The following is a 19,086-nucleotide window of genomic DNA, read 5'->3' as shown; positions in this document are numbered from 1 at the left end:
TGAACATTACTGTGTTTTCAAACCCCACTGTGTACTTGTTGCTCGCCTGCCTCATTGCCCACCCAGCTTATCTGGTTTTCTTGAGCATGATTGCATTATTTAATGCGTCTGAAAATATATTTCATGTGAATTGGAGTAATACCCAGTTCTGTTCATTGTTCTCATCATCTTTATTGGTTTGTTCACTGCAAACTGAAGAGCTTATCTGCTTTCCTCCTGTTAAATGTCAAAGCTCTTGTTATTTTGCACTAACAACAAAAGCTCTCTCTGAAACATACCCTCTGTTTAATATAAATCCAAGCTGGAAGGTGTTTTTGTGAAGTACATACCTTTTAAGCTTCATGCTTCCTTCTGCCAGTTGTGTTGTCTGGTACTTCTTCCTTTACATTTGCATTCTTCGATGCTAACTTGAGCCACCAAGCAGCACTGGAAGCCTTCACAAAGGGGAAAAAGGCAACCTGATTCAAAAAAATGTACAGAAGTCGTTAAACAATGTGATTTTTTTAAAACACAATGTCTGTTTTGAAGTATTGTTATCTCTTTAGCTTTCTCTGCAGCTGTGAAGGCAAATGCTTTTTAAAATAAAGATAAGGTTTCCTGGCACCCCCCATGACTTCAGGAACTGGCTTTCCAAGTTGGCGTAGAACAGTGGTTTTGTCGCTTCTCAAATCGTGTAACTGATTGCCTACATATGGAGGTCTGTGCTGAGAGCAGAGATCTTGATGTGAGCAAGCCTTGGAGTGGACAGAGCGTCTTCCCCTGCCTAGGATCCAGCTCTTCCCATGCTGTAAATGTGGCTGGTCAGCATGTTAAAATGCTGAAACTTCTCTACAATAGATCCATTGTTGGTTCTTCCTTTCATGTCAGTTCGGTTCTCATGTATTCCTTTACAGCTTTTGCAACAGTTTTGCTTTTAACAATTTGCCTGTTTCAGAAAGAAAATTTTTTATTGAATGGAGAGCATGAAGAAGCTCCCACGTTGAGCATAGGCAGGAGAGTTGGGTTTCATTCTACCCTAAGCTGACCCCTGGGCAGAGAGATTCCTGCTTTCGTGTTTTAGATCATGTGTAAAACTTGATGCTGGCTGGATCATCCTGTGTAGGGCAATAATATCTAGGGAACATGGGGTGATACACGAAGTGAGACATTTGCAGAAGGGAATGAAATGTTTGGGATGTAGCCTCATGATTTCTACAGCAGTGAACATCAATCACACCTTCTCAGAAAAACATGGCACTGGAAGTCTTTCCCCCACCCCTGCTTCTTTTCTTGTTTCCCTGTTCTCCACTTCTGTTTATTCTCCTTTCCTTCTGATACGGTGTGGCAAGTGCAACTTTATCTCGGAAAACTGACTTGTCCTTGAAAGCACAGAGCCTTCTCTGGTTTTATTCCTTTTGCTATAGAGTAAGCAACAGTTATTTTTGTTCTACCAGTGATTTATGACCGAACAGATTTGGAGTTTATATTTTTAGTTTTATAGGCAATTTAGATAATGTATATTTGTGACCATAAATATTTGGTCTTCTTAACAGTCTGTCAATTAATATTATGCCCTGTTGGAGGAAATTACATAAACTGACTGCACACAAGCATTGTGTTCCTGGCATTGCCTCATGATTCTTTTCAAGTACCCATATAGGTAATCTTTAAATGTAGCAGTATTTAGAGCATCTGTTGGTAAATCATCTAGGAGAGTGCCATCCAGAAGAAATAACCTACTTCTCATAAATGATCCAGTTCTCTAGAAAGCTTGGAGTAAAATGGTGTAGCATCAGTCCTCAGAAAACATCGAATGCAAGCATGCTCACAAAAAGCAACAATCAAACCTCTTCAGTTTGCTCTGCTCTGATTTATCTTTTGACCTTTTTATGGAGTCAGTAGACATTCCTTCAGAAACCAGAAGTTTTTACTGAGGAGTTAATTTTGCAAATTTCAGAAAAATAGTAGTAGGATTTTTAACTTCCCCTCACCTCCCACCTTTATCTAGCTTTATCTAGTTTGTGGTCATTCTGCAAACAAACCCCATGCAATAATCCGAGGAAGATAGATAAATGCCACTGTTGGTACTGCTGCTGTCCCCTTCTGTTCAAAAGAAAATCATGTTCCTTTCCACTCCCAATCACAACTTTATTCAGGTAAATAGTAGTTAAGCATTCAGGTGTTTCTTTTCCCCAGGAAAACAGTAAAGTGTTAGGCACTGGCAACTTGAAAACTCCAACTTGAAAACCTCTGTATCTTAAAAATAATCACTTTGCCTTCCACAAGTATTTCCTTCCCACTCTCCTCCCCAACCACTTCAGAGCGTGACCACTTCATTGATGGATAGGGGGATGCCTTTTCAAGTCAGCTGGAACTGGTCATTGGGTGGGATCTGGGTGTGTGGGGATGCTGGGACTTGGGTGCTGGGAGGGGTGTCACCCTTTTCCAGCCCTCCCTGTCCCAGAGGGTCTCCTTTCCAGGACCTGAGCCCCAAACCCCTTGCACAGCAGTGGCAGCACCATGAATGGTGTGGGCATACACAGCAAACTTAACGTTTTCTTCCCTCTCCAATTTTATTTTGAGAAGATCAGTGTGACAGGCAGTTTTGCTTTAGGATGGATGGAGGAATAATATGCACATTGCATTAACCTGGGGGTACGGAACTATGGTGATGGTGTTTCCTCTGTGAAGCTCCCCAGCATGAAGTGGAAACAAAGGAACAAATTTGGTGTTCTTGACTTAAATCCCTAGCAGAAATCAAAACAAAGTTTTGACAAAAGCCAGTGTTGTTACTTAAAGTCTGTTTGACCATTTTTCTGGTTTTGTTGAAACACATTTCTGGAGTGATGTGCAGTTTCATAGAACTGCAGAATGGTTTGGTTTGAGCTTAAAAGCTGATCTAGCTTTTAACCTGGTCACTAGACCAGGTTGCTCAAAGCCCCATCCAACCTGGCCTTGAACAGTGCCAGGGATGGGGCAGCCACAGCTTCTCTGGGCAGCATGTGCCAGTGTCTCACCACTCTCACCATAAAGAATTGCCTAGTATGTGTGCAAAAGTATGCACATACCTGTGGTATGATCTAGTAGAATAATCACAGAAGTGTTAGTTTTCCTGCAATTGTTCTCAGAGGCCTCATATGTCTGGATGTTGTATGAATGAGAGGAAAACAGTCTTTGTTGTAAGGTGTCTGCAGCTTAAATGTAAGAGGAGGTATATAATGGGCATAATGTAATTGTCATATCTGACATAAAGACCTTCTGTTATTAAAAAAAAAAGCTCCTAAATAGAAGGAAATAAGAAAAGGAAAATGAAAAGAAGAAAGGAAAGGGGAGAGGAAAGGAAAGAGGAAAGAAAAGAGGAAAGGAAAGAAAGGAAAGAAAAGAGGAAATGAAAGGGGAAATGAAAGGGGAAAGGGAAGAGGAAACTAAAGGAAAGAGGGAAAAGGAAAGGAAAGGGGAAAGGAAAGAGGAAAGGAAAGGGATGGGGAAAGGGAAGTAAAGAGGAAACAAAAAGAAAGAGGAAATGAAATAGGACAGGAAAGGAAAGAGAAAAGGAAAAAGGGAAGGGAAAAAGAAAAATTTTCTGAAGATCCAGTGCTTGAATTTTTAATGCCTACCTTTATTTTATTTTAGGTTGCTACCACCTTGAGTTGCCAGAGCATTGCCCTACAAAGCTTTGGAGGGCCACTTCTTAATGGATTGCTGCAGCCTCTTACTTTCTCCGCTGATCCTGTTCCCTGCATCGTGAGAACACTTTAGCCAGCACAGAACCTAGAAAAGTTACATGTAAGTCATGATTCAAATTCCTTTCTATTTAAAGAAAAAAGAAAAGGAAAAAAAAAGGGTCTTGGGGTGGCAAGGTGGAGTCAGTAAACATCATACGTTAGAGAAATACTGTAAAAGCTGTAATTCAGCATCAAACATTAGGTGTTGAATAAGTTACTGAAATAGTTACTTGCTTTTTAACAAAGATGGTGATTGTCATTTTGAAGGCTTTTCTAAGTGTTCTGCTACCATAGTAAACCGTAACAAAAATTACTTAAAATAGATTCCTTCACCCCACCCCCTAACTACACTTTGTTTTTCTCCACAACTGGGTAAGCGTGTGTACACTTAGTGCCGTGTGATGTGTTGAAAACACATGTGTTCTGCTTGAGCTTGGAGGTCACCATTTGCTCGGCAGGACTGCAGGCATCCCAGTATTTTTCTCATCACAGAACCCATATCCTCCTTCTTTGGGGTTTCCAGAATACTTCCCCTGAAGGAGCCCTCTGGCTGCTTCTCCTTTCAGCCTGCTGCCCCCAAACGCCCTTTAAGCATCAGTAATATCTTCTTTGCCACCTCCAGTGCCCCTCATGTGGAATTATCTGCTCCACCTGGCTGTAGGAAGGTGGAGAAAGCCGTGCACAGATGTGCTATGGTCAAAGGGGATTGAGGAGGCTGCAGACTCCTTACTCTCCTCAATCTTGGTTCATAGTTCCTGGTGCATGTCCTGTGCTTTGATTTTTCCTCCCAGGACAGGGAGCGGCTGTGGCGCTGTGCACACATTTTGTTCCAGCATCATGGCTAAATCCTTCTCTCAAACCTCACATGGCACCAAATCAGTGGGCTGTTCTAGAGGGGGGAAACAGGTTCAATCCTTTTTAACTTTTGGGGGGTTCTAACCCTCATTCTGGCAGGGATCTGCAGGTGGAAGTTTGTTGGACCATTGTAAGTATGGCATGGATGTGCTGTCCAGAGGGTGGGACACCTCAGAGCTGCCAAGTTTGGAAAAAGGCTTGAGCACAACTTTATTGCTTGAATTTTTCAAATAAAAGCAGGTCTAGTTGTGGTTAGCAGGTTTTCTTCTTGAAGATGATGGATGAAGCCTTGGGTGATATGGTTTAGTGTGAGGTGTCCCTGCCCATGGCAGGGGGGTTGGAACTAGATGATCTTAAGGTCCTTTCCAACCCTAACTATTCTATGATTCTATGATGGGGTAGAGCAGCTTGGCAGAAGGCCGCCTGAGCCAGGGGTAGTACAAAGTCGTGGTTCACAGCGTGGCACTGTGCATGTTTCCTGCGTGTTCATTCACTGCAGTAACAAATGTATACAAGGCATTTCAATAATTAACCAGCACAGGGCAGTGAAGCTGAGCACAGCACTCATTGCTGGTCAGTTTTTCTTGAATGCTTACACAGTTGGTAATTTTAGGAACTGATTTGTAATGCTACGTCTAAAAATATAGGAGTAGTTTGGAATTGAAGAGCTTGTATTAGATACACACCTTCATTTAAGTTACTTCGTTTGCTTAAGTGACACCAGAAGAATTATTTAAAACACAAAAAATCTATTGCACAGGAGGACAGGGGTTTTAATGCATACGGAGATGCATTTTTTTATGGAGAGGGGGAAATATTTTCTTGTGCATTTAGTGTCAGGAAAAATAGTAGTGAAGGTAGTAAGGAATGGAGAAAGGGTGGCTTGTCATGGAATTTGCTGTCAAATAGGTCTTACAAGTTGTTGGTTTGATTTTGCTTTCCGAAACAGGGAGCGTGTTGCCATTTCATTGTGAGCTTCACAATATGTGGTGCAATTATTAATCAAACCTGCAATAGCAGGAATCATCTGACTACAGGACAGTTTTGGGTCTGTTTTGAAACTTGTTTCTAGCACTTGTCTTAAAAGAGGAAAACTTGAAAATAAGAGTTGTTAACAGCTAGGCAGGCAGAAGCAACACGTTGTTCATTAGTCCTACTTAGCAGCATTCCCATGAGGTTTGGAAGCCTTATTCATAAATTTTTTGCAGGCTTTTCTTGTGATACTTGAAAAGCTTATCATTAGGCATCTTGTAAATTCACTATTAAAAACTCTTTCGAGGAAATAACTTTAAAAATGGCATCTTCCTTAGGTCTTGAAAAAAAACCAGCCAGAAACTGAATGGACATAAATAGAAAAAACCCTGTCATTCCAAGAAGTGCATACGAACTTTTTCTTGGTACTTATTGAGTTGCAAATAATCAGAAGGTTCCATTTCCAACAGTAAAATAGGTCTGAGGGCCAAATAAACTTGAAAACCAGGATATGGAAACTGTCATCAAATACATGTTTTCCTTAATTTTTTAAACTGTAGTCCTGTGCCCAAGATAAGTCAAGCTTTTAAAAGATGATGTATGCTCCATCTTCTAGGAAACACATGTATCACCTGTTAGGTTGTTAGCCAGGGTTGTATCCATTGTGACTGCAGATCTGTACTGCCAGAAGTAGATGCCAGGGCAAGCTGATGATTGCTTACTTAATTTCTGAGTGCTTCCCACTGGATGGCTTGTTTTGATACAAACTCTGCTTGTAACAATTACCTTACTATAGCAATTCCCATAGAAAGAAGTGAACTTTCTCTTGTTCATTAGCCCTGTCAGAAAGAGCAGTTGCAGGCTGACCTAGCTGTAACAACCGTATTCTCCTTGCTTTTTCCAGGGTGCAGTGTATTTCCTAAACAAGTACGCCTTCCCCCGGCCTCCTTCCATTTATTACTTAGCTTTTATAAAACTAAGGATACTGATTGATATGATCTCCATAAAAATAATACATATTTGATGCTTAAATTCAAAGCAAAAGGGGTCTTCTTATTCTGACAGTGCATGTGCTGAGATAAAAAACATTTCTCCAGGTCCCCTGGGAGTTAATCCTGGGCAGGTTAGACCATGTGTATGATAATGAGAGAGTACAGGAATTAGGGAAAAGCTATGCTCTTTGCTGAGTAACTCACAGTTTGTTATCCTGAGCAGTCGCTCATGGCAGAGCATGGATGAGGCCTTCCTCAGGCACTGGGGACGTGGCTGTGGCTTGGAGCAGGTGCTGGGGCAGGGCTGCTGGCCTCCCAGCAGAGATGGGTGGTGATTCCTAGCAATTTCCACACCTTGCTCACATTTCTCCCTTTGTTTTACCCCTGTGTGTTTTCCTTTAAAAGCAGCAAAAATGACATCCCATCAACAGCATTCTGCATCTAATAAACTGTCCTGATTTGTGCTGCTTGTCCAGTGGTCAGAATTCAGCCATTCAAGTGCTTTGTTCGGGAAAAGCAAAAAAGGGTAATCCAAACCACAGGAACTCCTGCACACAAATTTCCTATTTGCGAGGTACGAGCTCTTCAGAATGCTTCAGAAATTTTCAAACAGATTTCTTGAAGCCTGTCCTACAGCCATCTGTAGGCAGATGTAAATAATGTAAAATTTTATGATGCAGATTCTGGTGATTAAATGTCTGTCACCCGCCTACCACAGCCTGGGAAAAACGTATCTTAAAAATCTGCACTGAAAGGTCAGGTAACTTGCCTGAATTAAGAAGGAAATTGGATTTTTGGAGGCAAATCCTATCCCGTTGAACACTGACGTGCCAAACACGCCTAACGCTCAGTACCAAACCCAATTCCAAAAAGCCCCCATGGCCATACCTGAAGACATGATGGTTTTATCCTCCCGGATTTTGATGCAAGATATGGCCATGTCTGGATTTCATGATGTTTCTGGCACATTTTCCTGCTGGAGTGCCTGTTTTTATAGTGGAGAAGGCATGTTCTGACCCATTTTATGGTACTGGCATATCGGGGCTCTGCACATCATGCACTGTCTCATGCTTCTCCCACCCTGGGGAGCTTCATGTCCTCCCATGGCATCCTGTTCTGGGCATAGTGCTCACAAATGCCAACAAGCATTTTCCTACAATACAGGAGAAATCTGATTCCTCATGCTGCCCCCCTTCCATTGACCCCTGCCAGCACTACATTAGTCTCTTGGCGTCATCAGGTGTTCCTGGGCACCCTCGGTACTCACAAGACAGGCTGTACCCCACGCCTGGGTAGCCGCCAGGCACAGCTTTTGGTAGGTGTTTGCTGCAAATATATCTGTTGATTAAACATAGTGTTTTATTTATATATACATATGTATGCGTGTGTGTGTATAAATAAAATATATCTATATATAATAGACATATATGTGTAAGTATATAATTTACATATATATGTCTTGACAGATATAATCAGTCTAGCCTGAAAAGTGCTGGTGTAGCTTCACGCACAGCTTCTGCATGTGCACACATGGGGTGGGTGGTGAGCTGAAGTCCCTCTCTGGATAGCTCTGACCAAGAGCCCCGTGCTGGAGGCATCCCCATCCAGGTATGCATGGTGATCCCGGGCTGCTCAGCCAGGAGGAGCATCCTGCTTGTGTTTGGCTGTGTTTAGCTGGTACAGCGGAGGAGGACGGCGGTGTTTATGGTGGTATAGTGCACCATATGAAACAAACTGTTCTGCTGGCACTGACCACAGGTTGGTTTGTTGCTCACCCCAGCGGTGCGCCGGGCCGCGTGGGCAGGCGGTGTCATTGATCTGTTGACTCGGTGTTTCCCACATGGCTGCCGTGTTGTGGCAAGGAGTTTTATTTTTCCCTACAGCAGGTGACACTGCGTGTGTCAGCCCGGGGCACTGAGTCACAGCTCTCCCACCACACAGGGCCGGTGGCACTTCCCCTTACCGAGGAGCGGGAGATGCTGACCTGTCTCCATGGACAGCTTACCTGCTCCTGCGTGTTGCTTTGTGTTTTATTTCTTTTTACAGAAAAGGCTGAGAGATGATGATGGCGAGATCGACTTTCTCTGTCACCCAGACCAGTGAAAAGTAAACTCCATCTCACCACATCAGTTTTGTTTTCACTGCTGGTTCAACCTGGTCTCTCCCACTGGCAGAGCCCTGCACAGTCATTCAGTGCCTGGCCTGGGGATGGTGTGGTTGTTAGCTCAGTGGTGTATGACCCATTTATTTTCATATTACTTAGATGCCCACATTCTGCAACATTCAACACATGGGTCCTGTGACCTAAATCCTCGCCAGAGAAGCACACACTGATTTCAGCGGCGTGTGGAGAGAGCAGCCCGCTCCGCACTGGGCTGGCCATGTGCTGTGGGAAGGCAATGGGTCTAGTACGCAGTTAAGGAGCAAGGGCAGGTAAAAGTACATTTTTCCAGAGCTGGCCCTTTATCTTAGGTTATTTTGTTAAATATTGTTGGCTAGTTTGTGGGATGTGTTTCCTGTTATGATTTGCAAAGAGTTGAGAAGTAAAAGTGTTGGAGTGGATGCTTTTCTGGCTATAATGACTTGTGCTTTCAGAAGCAGCAAGGTGGTTAACGACATGATATTGTTGCCTTTCCTTTCTCCATCCCCAGACGTAGCACCACCTATAAGCTTGTTGAGTCTGGTCTTAAGATAGACCTTTTTTCTTTATTTCTTCTTTACTCAGCTAACTGAATCAGATTTCTGAAAGGTTTTTCTGAAGATAATTAGGTTCATGCTTGTGTTGCTTTTGGTAAATGGAAAGAATCGAGCACAGGATAGAAAAGAGAGTAAACTAGCGTCATAGTAGACCTGGAAGTTTTGGGGTATAAAATTAAAGAGTAATTTGCAAAGCAGCTTGAAGTGAAGTAGATTTAAACACAATGAAATCATCCTTGACAGCAATTTGTTTGAAGTTCTTCTACTGTTATGAGTGTAAAGGGATTTTTTTTTCAATTGCCAGTTTCTGGGTAGAGTATTCAGCATAATTTCTCACAGGTAAGTGAAGCATTAACTCCTTGTACCTCAGTAGGTTTGGGAAGTGGGGGGAGAAACTGAGAGTTAGGGAGAGGCACCTCCTCTATATCATCATTTAAAAACTGGTCAGTGGTCAGTGAACTTAAGAGAAGGACTCTGCCAGGTAACTCAGAGAAAACAACTATTAAATGTATGAAAACAGAGCCTTGGGTGACATGGTTTAGTGTGAGGTGTCCCTGTCCACAGCAGGGGGATTGGAACTAGGTGATCATAAGGTCCTTTCCAACCCTAACTATTCTACAAGTCTATGAAAATCCAGCAGGAGCTCAGACAGTAGGTATGTGAATAGCTGTCCCTGATGTTTAACAGGATATAATGGCACTCTAAATGCAAACTGGAAAAAAAGTAGCAGCAATTAGCCAGTTTGCGTCCCTTCTTCAGATGAGCCGTGAGTTCTGGGGTTTTTGCATTTATATACTTTTGCTGTAGGTGTTGGAAGTGTGGGTGGCCATGAAAAAGTGGTGGTTACAATAAGATTTTCCATTTATTGCCCTTTGTGTACAACTAAAAATAAGATTCAAATGCTTCAGAATTTGTAGAGCAAGCATAATCCTTCTCTTAGCTCTGATGACTGGCTTGCCTGCAACTTCGGCTCTCTCTGGTGAGTCTTAGACTTAAATGCTTGTGAATGGGTCTGTGTTGGAAGGAGAGGCAGAGTTTATTTGCAATGTGGTCTGGCTGGGTTAATTCATCAACTTATTTAAAAAAGTAGAAAAGGAGCTATGCTCAGTGCATAAGTAAGAGGTGGTGATGAAAGAATTTTGGAAGCAGGATTGTTCTGCTCTCTGGAAAAAGCAGCTTTAGAGAGGACTGAAAGATCTTTAAAATCAGCCTTGCAAAACTTCATTGGTATAACTCGAACTGTTGATCCAGAACTTCATCTTCTGGCAAAGAAGAAGAAAAAGGAAATCTATACCTATCTGTTGAGAATCAAGAAACAAGTTCTCAGGGTTAACTTCTGGCACATAAAAACCTTTTGATTTGGTTTTTAGGGTGACGGTATCGAAATATGCTGCCTCAGTAGCTTTTCCAGGTATTTACCTAGGAAATGTAAATTTAGGAATCTAGTTAGGAATCTGATAAATTAGTTGCAATACCTTGAGCTACTAAATCTGTTCTGACCACATTAATTGATACATTAGCTTGTGGCCAGAGAAGCATTAAAGAGATGTCAGCGTATGCAGGGAAATTTGTGACTTCATGGTGTCAGGTTTGGTGCTGTCCCAGCTTCACTCATTAAGTAGCTGTGGCATTTCCAGAGAATGAGTGTGCTGGTGCATGTCAGGCATCTCGGTTTTATGTCATTCTTGCAATGGATGAGTAGAGAAAGCATCTATCCAAGAGCTGCAGAACCAGAGGTAGAGGCTGAAAACTTGCTTTCTGCTCCATGCCAGCTCGAGCTTCACCACTTTCTTGTTGCCTCGTGACCTTTCCAGGTTTTCCAGGCTTGACAAGGTAGCAGAGGTGTTGGTCTTGAGAATCGGGCTGCGTAATATAATAGGTTTTTGCTCTGAGTAATGCTTTGTGGCATGGAGGATGTGGGGTGCTGGGGCGCTTAGAGGCACACGTGCTTGTTCCATGGAATAGCTATGCTGTTGGCAGTGAGGCTTTTATTATGCAATATGAAATCCCTTTAAATTAGCTTGGTGTAACCCTCCCCCTCTTCTTATGAGAGCTTGGTGCTTGTCATCGTTGCTTTACTTTTGTCTTGCTGAAACATTCATTTCTGCTTTTGTATCTGTGTGCATGCTTTGGACCGGCTCCTGCCTTGACATAGAGTACGAGAGGCAAGAGAGCTAATGCAATAATCAGGGTTTTAAATGTTTCAGGTGGGAATGGGCAAAACTTTAGCAATAATTAGTTTCCACAGCAGTGGTTGCTGCAGCCTATTACATCTGTTATAATCGTCTGGATGTCTCGGTCCTGAAGGTGACCAGTTGCTGACAAGCAACAGAAATGCTTGTTATTTTTTCCTGTGAAATTTTCTCTTTTTGGTACAGATGTAGAGGTGGGTTTTTTCTCTCATGTCTGCCCCCCCCCCCTCCTCCCCCCTTCTTTCTGCTCCTGCGCCCAATGCAGATGAGTTCAACTCTGATGGCTTTGAAGATAATGGCAGGAGAGAGTGCATCATGTGGCGACGACACTCACACGCTGCTCACGGCTGCCACGCTTTCCAGCTGGATGAGACATGCTGGTCTTTTCCAGGGGTATCGCCACACGGGCTATTTTTAGTGATGGCACACAGGACACGTTGTGCAACTATCAGTACTCGCTGCTGGGCTCTTCATTTTTTCCCTTGTATGGTGATGTGGTTTTTAAGGTGTTTACCTTTCTCTTGAAGAGGTAGACAGATCTATTTTGATTCTTCTAGCCAGAGCTGCTCTGTGGAGTCTGTGGAGTTGTGTTTTCTGGACATACTCTAAAGGCAACAGTGCTGCATGTGGCCACTAAATTAGGATTAGCATAAGCAACCGAAGCCAATGCTGTTGAGATTTTCATCTGAAGAGCTCTAACAACCTGTTGGGTTGTATCACAGAAGATCTGCTACTTCAGGAAACCCCCAGCTTGTTTTATTTTTAACTTTCCCACAGCAAACAAGCTGCACACAGGCACTTTTACAGTTGCTATAAACTCTTTCTATGGCTTTCACGTTCTGGAGGCTTTTAAGCAGCCACCTTGGCTGTTGCTGCTCCCTGTGATGTAGCGGGAGGTCCTCTGAGACAGCAGCAGCAGATCCCAGTCAGCCAGCCATCCCTGCCCATGCAGCCAGGGGGAAAGGGAGATGCTTGGGGATGCAACACAGCCTCACAGTGGGAGCAGAGCCAGACACAGCAGTTGATTGCTGGCTTGTGCCTGTGGCTTGCTGAAAGAACAGAGCTGGCCGGTCACAGGCTCCTTATTGCGTGCTGGAATAATGCGAAAACATTAGCAATGGAGATTTGCTGTAATGGTGTATTTTAAGTGTGTGTCTGCTCTGCCAGCTTCACTTCTAATGCACTCGGTTAAGGAATGCTTTGGAGGTTGCTGCTAATGGATGAATCTGCCAGAAAATTGGAATTTTCAAATAAGATTGACACTTTGGAGTGAGAAATATAAATCTAATGAGAGTATTTCAGCAGAGGTTTGTAATTAGGAATGAATGGAGGGAATTTGTACGTGCAGTCTGTGAAAGGGCACAATGGAAGGTGAAATTGCACCCTCTGTGCTGAATGAGGGATGAAAGCCAATGTATCAGTGTCATGGCATGACAGTGTAGAGTATAAATGATACTGTCACTGAGTGCTGCAGAAGGTATCAAGGGAATTCCACTCCAGTAAATTACATTACTTAGACAGACCTGGAGGCATTGTGTCTGAATGATTGGAGGGAAAAAAGGTTGTCAGCACAAAGCAGAAGATATTATAGAACAACTGGCTGCAGGGTTGGAAAGCAGTGTTTTTCTGATGTTTACCATGCAAAGCTCTTCAGATGCTTTTTAATTTTTTTTTTTTTGTTGAATTACAAAGGTATTGATGAAGCAGTGGTATTTTTTGAGATGGTGTTCAGAGTGGATACCAGCCTGCAGCAAAAGGTTAAGGATGCACAGCTCCCATTTTTTTCAGTAGGAACTGGGTCTCCTTCACACTTGGGAGAAATCGAGTCATGTTCCCAGCTCCAGCAGCAATCTTTATGCATTGCTTCATTGGCTGAGGACTTGGTCTTTGGGCTAGACTGTGGTTATGGAGTAATTCTAGCATAGGTTTTTGGGAAGAAGAGGATTGTTACTATTCTCACTAGTAGTGTCAGGGGCTGGATTGTGGTGAGCAGCAGCAGATTACAGGACACAAACTTCATGATCTCATTTAGAGGCACTCAGACAGCATGGCAAGGTCTGTGATGCAAACAGCTAGGAGCATGATGTCATGGTGACAGTGCAGAAAAAATCCAGCAACTTTATCCCTTTCAGCATGTGTGTGCTGGCACATCGTACATGTATGTTCCTGGTGCTGTTTTGCTCTGCCTACCCAGATCCGCTGCTAACACCGCCTTGTATCCCCCAGCCACATTTATGGTGTTGAATGGAATAGTTATTTCTCACCATTATTTTTTGTTTCCCTTTAATCATAGAATGGGTTGGGTTGGAAGGGACCTTAAAGCTCATCCAGTTCCAGCCCTTCTGCCATGGGCAGGGACACCTCACACCAGACCAGGTTGCTCAAAGCCCCATCCAGCCTGGCCTTGAACACTGCCAGGGATAAGGCAGCCACAGCTTCTCTGGGCAGCCTGTACCAGTGTCTCACCACCTTCACAGTAAAGAACTTCTTTCTAATATCTAATCTAAATCTCCTGTCAATTTAAACCCATTTCCCCTTGTCTTATCACTACTCACTCTAATAAAAAGTCCCTCTCCAGCTTTCTTTTAGGCATCCACCCTCAAAGGGGCAGTACCTCAGAGACAGGGTTTAACTGCTCCTCTGCCTCTGACCTTACACTCAGACAACACCTACAAGCTCCTATCATTTCCTAGTTTGCTCATGGGTGAGACAGCTCAGCTCCCACAGTTTTCCCAGGCTGCTGCTTGACGATAAAACGACTTCTCCCCGAAGATGCTGTTTCATTCCTTTGGTGCATAATAAACATTGGTCTGCCTTGGGGCTTCTTGTGACAGTTCAACAGACTTTGTACTGCTTAAAAACATATTTTTCCACTTACCTACTCATGGAAAGCATCAGTGAAAGTGTGTGCTGTAAATAATGATAAGGGAACAGGCTTCATTTCTTCTCTCCAAAACTTGATTCTCAGCGAAGCCCACACATGGCAGGAGGATGGACACACAGCATGGTTAAATTAGCAGTCCTTAGTGTAGGCTTCTTTACCTGGAAATGCCGTTTAAAGCTGTGGGGGCATGAACCAGGACATATGGCCAGACTGAAGGGTACTGAACTGGGGAAGGTTGTGATTCAAATGCTTCCATAGAAATGGCTCATCTTCCTCAGGATGCAGGATTCAGTCCTTGATAGCCCGCAGCTGGAAATCATGGCATCAAACCTACAGGCAGTGTGAGAAGGAAGTGAGGGATCCGCGGAAAAGAAGATGCCCTACGTGGGATGGGATTCAATTGTAAAGCAATTTATTAGTGGGTCCTGATCATAGCCAGAGTTTAGTGGGAGGAAGCAAAGTGTAATTTGGATCCGTACTTCTCACATTAGAACTAGGCTGAAGTTGCCCAGGGTGTAGGACTCTTGTCTGTCTGCCTGGATAAAAAGGGGAGTTAAGATGCAAGAGATATCCCATTTGTCCTTAGACCATAATTGTAATGGGAAACTACTATCCCTGCTTAAGCAGACATTTGTAGTGTTATTAAAAATGGGCTGTCACTCACTTCTCCTGTGGTATTTTGTGTCAAAAGCTGGCATTTTGACAAATCTGGGGGGAGGGGTTTGCATGTTAGAAAGCAAATGGCTTTTCTTATATTCAGTATCATTCCTGTAGTCGATGTGTAGTCCTGTGTTCGAGCCACATCTTCAGAATGTGGCTCTGTGTAGTCATCCATCAATCCACGGAAGACCCATTTATTCTCGCTGCCCTAGCCATTCATATAATGCCATTTTCCTCTTCCCACGCTGGTCCTGCAGCATGAATGTGTATAACCAGCACCTGTGAAGTCACCAGGGTCACTCATGGGAGTGATGGATGCCAGACTGGACTTTAAACACTGCAAAGTACTGTGATTGCAGGAGTAGGGTGGAACAGAAGAAGGAATGGCCAAACTGTGCCTTAGGGAAGACTGAGAGACTAACCAGTATTACTTTAACTAAGAGAGATATTGAGCCTGCTCAGTCAGATCTGTATCCCCTGGCAAATGTATTTTGTTGTGTAAATGGCTCCCTGCTGTCCCAGAAGACTATCGTTATCTCTCCCTATCTGGTACAATGGATTTTGAAATAATCAATCTTTGTGCAGGAAAGCTGTGATTCACTAAGCCCAGCTTGCTAACAAGTCAATGGTTTAATCTTAATTCTCTTTGCTAATGCTTTTGATAACACAGGGCTGTGAAGTTTGACATAGCAGAAACTTCTCTATAAACTCTGATGTGCTTGCCACAAAGTCAGCCCATTACTGTTAATTCCCCTCTTATCATTAGTGTTATTAAACTGACGATTGATGTGTAAAAACTGCCATTTGCATGAAGTTCCCAAAACTGCAGTAAAAGAGACTTTTGTTCTAACTTGGGGGGGGAGGGAGGGGAAGCAAAGTAACGCTAGTTCTAACAGCAGAGATGTTCATATAAAGACATGTTCTGAACAATAAGATCGTTTATCCATGTATGACATAAATACATCGGAATTTAAATAATGAGAGATCTTGTGAAATGCAGCAAAACACACACCAGTGGCATTGTGAAGCCTCCCTTCTCTAAAGCCCTATTCTCAGGGAAAAGCAGTTTTACTTTTGCTTTGAAAGCCATTATCATAAGCCATTTTTTTAAAAAACACTTGTCTTAGTGCAATATTAAAGCAATTTTATACCCTAAGAGCAGCTCTTTCGTAAGGTAAAGTGCAGTCCCATGTGTATATGTAATTGCGGTTTATAATACATCTCACAATCCTAATTTCCCCAAAATTAAGAAAACCACTCACCTTTTTAGGCTTTCCTTTTCCTGATTATTTTTGTTCTGCCTGTTTTTCTTCCACAAAATATTCTTTTTAAAAAATCCTTTCTTAAGAGCAGGAAAAATAAAGGCACAGAACACTTTCTGGATTCATTGCAAAACACTGCTTGAAGGCAACATTTTAAGAGTTTAGGTTAAAAAGTTTCTGTCTCTTTCAAACTGCATGGGTGACATTGCTATTTTGGGAGGCAGTGCCATCTGCTTGTTCAACCAAAAAGCAGGGAAGATGTTCCTAGTTCTAGCATAGACTTTTGGGTTTATTCCACAAAAAATTCCCAACCAATCTTTGCTTGCACTTGCCCCTTCTATAAGGTGGGAGACCAAGGGCACTCACCTCTTCCACCTTCACAGCTCCCAGGGAAAGGTGTTTAGCTCGTGGTCCTCAATGAGTAAGACATGGTTGTTCACAACAGACAAGAGTCCATCATGATGTATGAGGTCCATAATTCCTCCCCATGCGTTCATGACACAACAGTTATAAGGAAGTGAAAAAGAGGGCACGATAGTGTCCAACACCTGGCATACCACAGGTTGCTGCTACCTGCAGGTGAAGAAGAGGGTGTTTGCTTGGGTTTTGTTGGAGGAGTTGGTGTTTCGTTTGGTTTTCAGTAAGAAAGAGAAAGGACAAGGTTTCCTGGAGCACAGATCAGCCATCTAAGGCTAGTGCAGGTATAAGGGGTGCAGGAGACAGAGAGGACTGTAGGAAGAGGTGGGGAGGAACAGAGAGCTTACGGAGAGTGCAGATGGGTTGACATGAGTAGGAGCAGGGTGGAGTTTATGTAGTATGTACTGCAAGTCTGTGGAAATAGCACAGGGGAACATGGAAATGTGAGATTACTCCATAGGTATTCCTCCATAGGTGATGAAGACATTTCTCTGAGATAAGAGAGATTTTAGTCTATGATATATTGCTGAAGTGTTTGCAAATACATATGTATCATCATTACAGTATTTTCCTGACTGGCAAAATGTTTCGTCCAATCTCTGTTGACAGAAAAGATTGCCTACTGATAATTGCTTTGCTTAAGTGTCTGATAGTATGCCAGGAATGAGAGCATTCCCCGTTAGGTCATCTTTAATTATGCATGTACCACCTGTCAGCTTTAAATCTGGAGATTAGTTTTCTCATAGGATTTAGAGTAGGGAAAAGGAGAGAGCCTTCAACAAGAGGACTAGGCTGTTGCAAACAGTGTGCCTATGGGGGAGTTTCACAACCGGTCTCCTCGTCTTCCCTAGTCATGGATACTGCTGTTGGCACAGGCGGAAATATTTGAAATACTGCCTAAGCTAGCTGTCGTAGCGATGGTTTTCGCAGGAAGAGGATTTCAGACCATCTGTTGCGTTTTCTAGTTTTCCTTTCTCCCCATTCCAGAGGGAGAGGGAGCACTGAGGTGGGGGAGGACATGCGGCAAGTCGTGGCTCCTTTGGCAAGCACTGGAAGGAAATCCCCCCCAAAAGCCTTGCAAGGGGTTATTCACTTAACCACTGATTAAAGCACACAATAAAGCCAGTCAGGCCGATGAAGACATGCCAGTCTAACAGGAAATTAAGGGCTCAAAGGACTGAAAAATGATGAGGATGGGTGCTTTGTGGAAAACCTCAACAGGGAAAGATGGTAAAGGTCTCTGAGGATATTAAATTAATGGGGATGCCACTACCAGGCCTACTTACAATATTAAAAATTACCTTGGAGAGGAAATTTATCTTTGTACATCATGGGGAGGCAGTAATTGTTTTGGAATAGTTGAAGGGATTGTCAGTTCATGGGAGAATACTAGCTGTTTATTTGGTACAGTAATAGATTTTACAAATCTCCTGGGTTTTCTGGTTTCCTTTACTCTGAGGCCAGTCTGGAAAGCAGGGAAAGGATTGTTGGTTGTCCTCTGAAATGCGCTGTTTGTACCAAAAGACAGGAATGGTCTTTGTTAAACTTCTCCCCTACTTTGGCAGAAGAGACCAACATCACTTGCACTGTCAAATGTTGGTACTGCTGTTTCTTGCCTATTTATTTGAGTGGCCTGTGCTTTTCTCTCTCTGGGATTTTGGCTTTCCAGCTTCTGTCATCACTGTCTCAGCCTCCTGGAAAGAATTCCTCAGTTTCTGGTTAGCTGACACTGATCGTTTTTCCTGGTAGTACCTTCAGCCAAGGCTATTTCTAAAAATCTGGCATTTGGAACAGTAGGTCAATCTGTAAAACAACAAAAACGAGTGAAGAGGGACAGATGGCTCTGGATGTGAGAGCATGTTTCTGTTCATCTCCCATTTGGCTTTTGCTGATGTTTCCTGCATTTGAAGCTGTCTTTTTGCATTGGTTAAGCAGTGGATGCTCCTTTGCTGCAAAGATTGGCCTATGGCACTTCCCACCCTCCACTCCTGGGAGGCTTCAGGGCAGCCTTTCTCTGCAGAAGCTGTCAATGCCTTTGCACCTGTGGACATGCAGAGAGTTAGGGAGACAAGTGGGTTTTCTGCTTGGAAATCTGTCTGGTTTTCCTGACTTTTCCTCCCAGTGACTGCACTGGGTGAAGCTTGCTTGATTATTCCTTTGCTCAGGATAAGGTTGCTGGACTCACCTTTCTTTGTTATGTAAATGATGACAACTTCTCCATCCTCTGTTGTGCTGTGGAACTTTGCTCAATTCTTAGGCAAAATCTGCTGGATTCAGACTTGCTCACTTCTCTCACTGGATAGTGGTTCAAGTAGCATCATGTGGATATAGCTGAACTTTATAGAGCTGAAATAGAAAAGCATGGAGGTGTGCCATAGCCTTTTTTGCTCACTTATGATTCATTCAGCCTTTTTTTCCACCCTCCTATTGCATGCTAAAAGGCTCTCTGAT

General features: G+C 43.1%; 1 protein-coding gene across 2 annotated transcripts in view; it reads left to right on the top strand.

Annotated features, from left to right (window-relative positions):
• BACH2 (BTB domain and CNC homolog 2) overlaps nucleotides 1-19,086 on the top strand; it is a 185,356-nt gene that overhangs the window by 100,027 nt on the left and 66,243 nt on the right. Inside the window, exon 4 of one of the 2 annotated variants that reach the window (XM_034061062.1) lies at nucleotides 3,613-3,765. The gene's annotated coding sequence lies outside the window, so the exon portion shown is untranslated. Of the gene's footprint in view, nucleotides 1-3,587; nucleotides 3,766-19,086 lie in introns of those variants that run through there. The other variant, XM_031052770.2, reaches the window with a different exon arrangement.

The sequence above is a fragment of the Melopsittacus undulatus genome, chromosome 3, assembly GCF_012275295.1.
Source record: "Melopsittacus undulatus isolate bMelUnd1 chromosome 3, bMelUnd1.mat.Z, whole genome shotgun sequence".
Taxonomy (NCBI): Eukaryota; Metazoa; Chordata; class Aves; order Psittaciformes; family Psittaculidae; genus Melopsittacus; species Melopsittacus undulatus.
The sequence above is the reverse complement of the archived record's forward strand: the minus strand, read 5'-3'. Positions and strand labels throughout refer to the sequence as shown.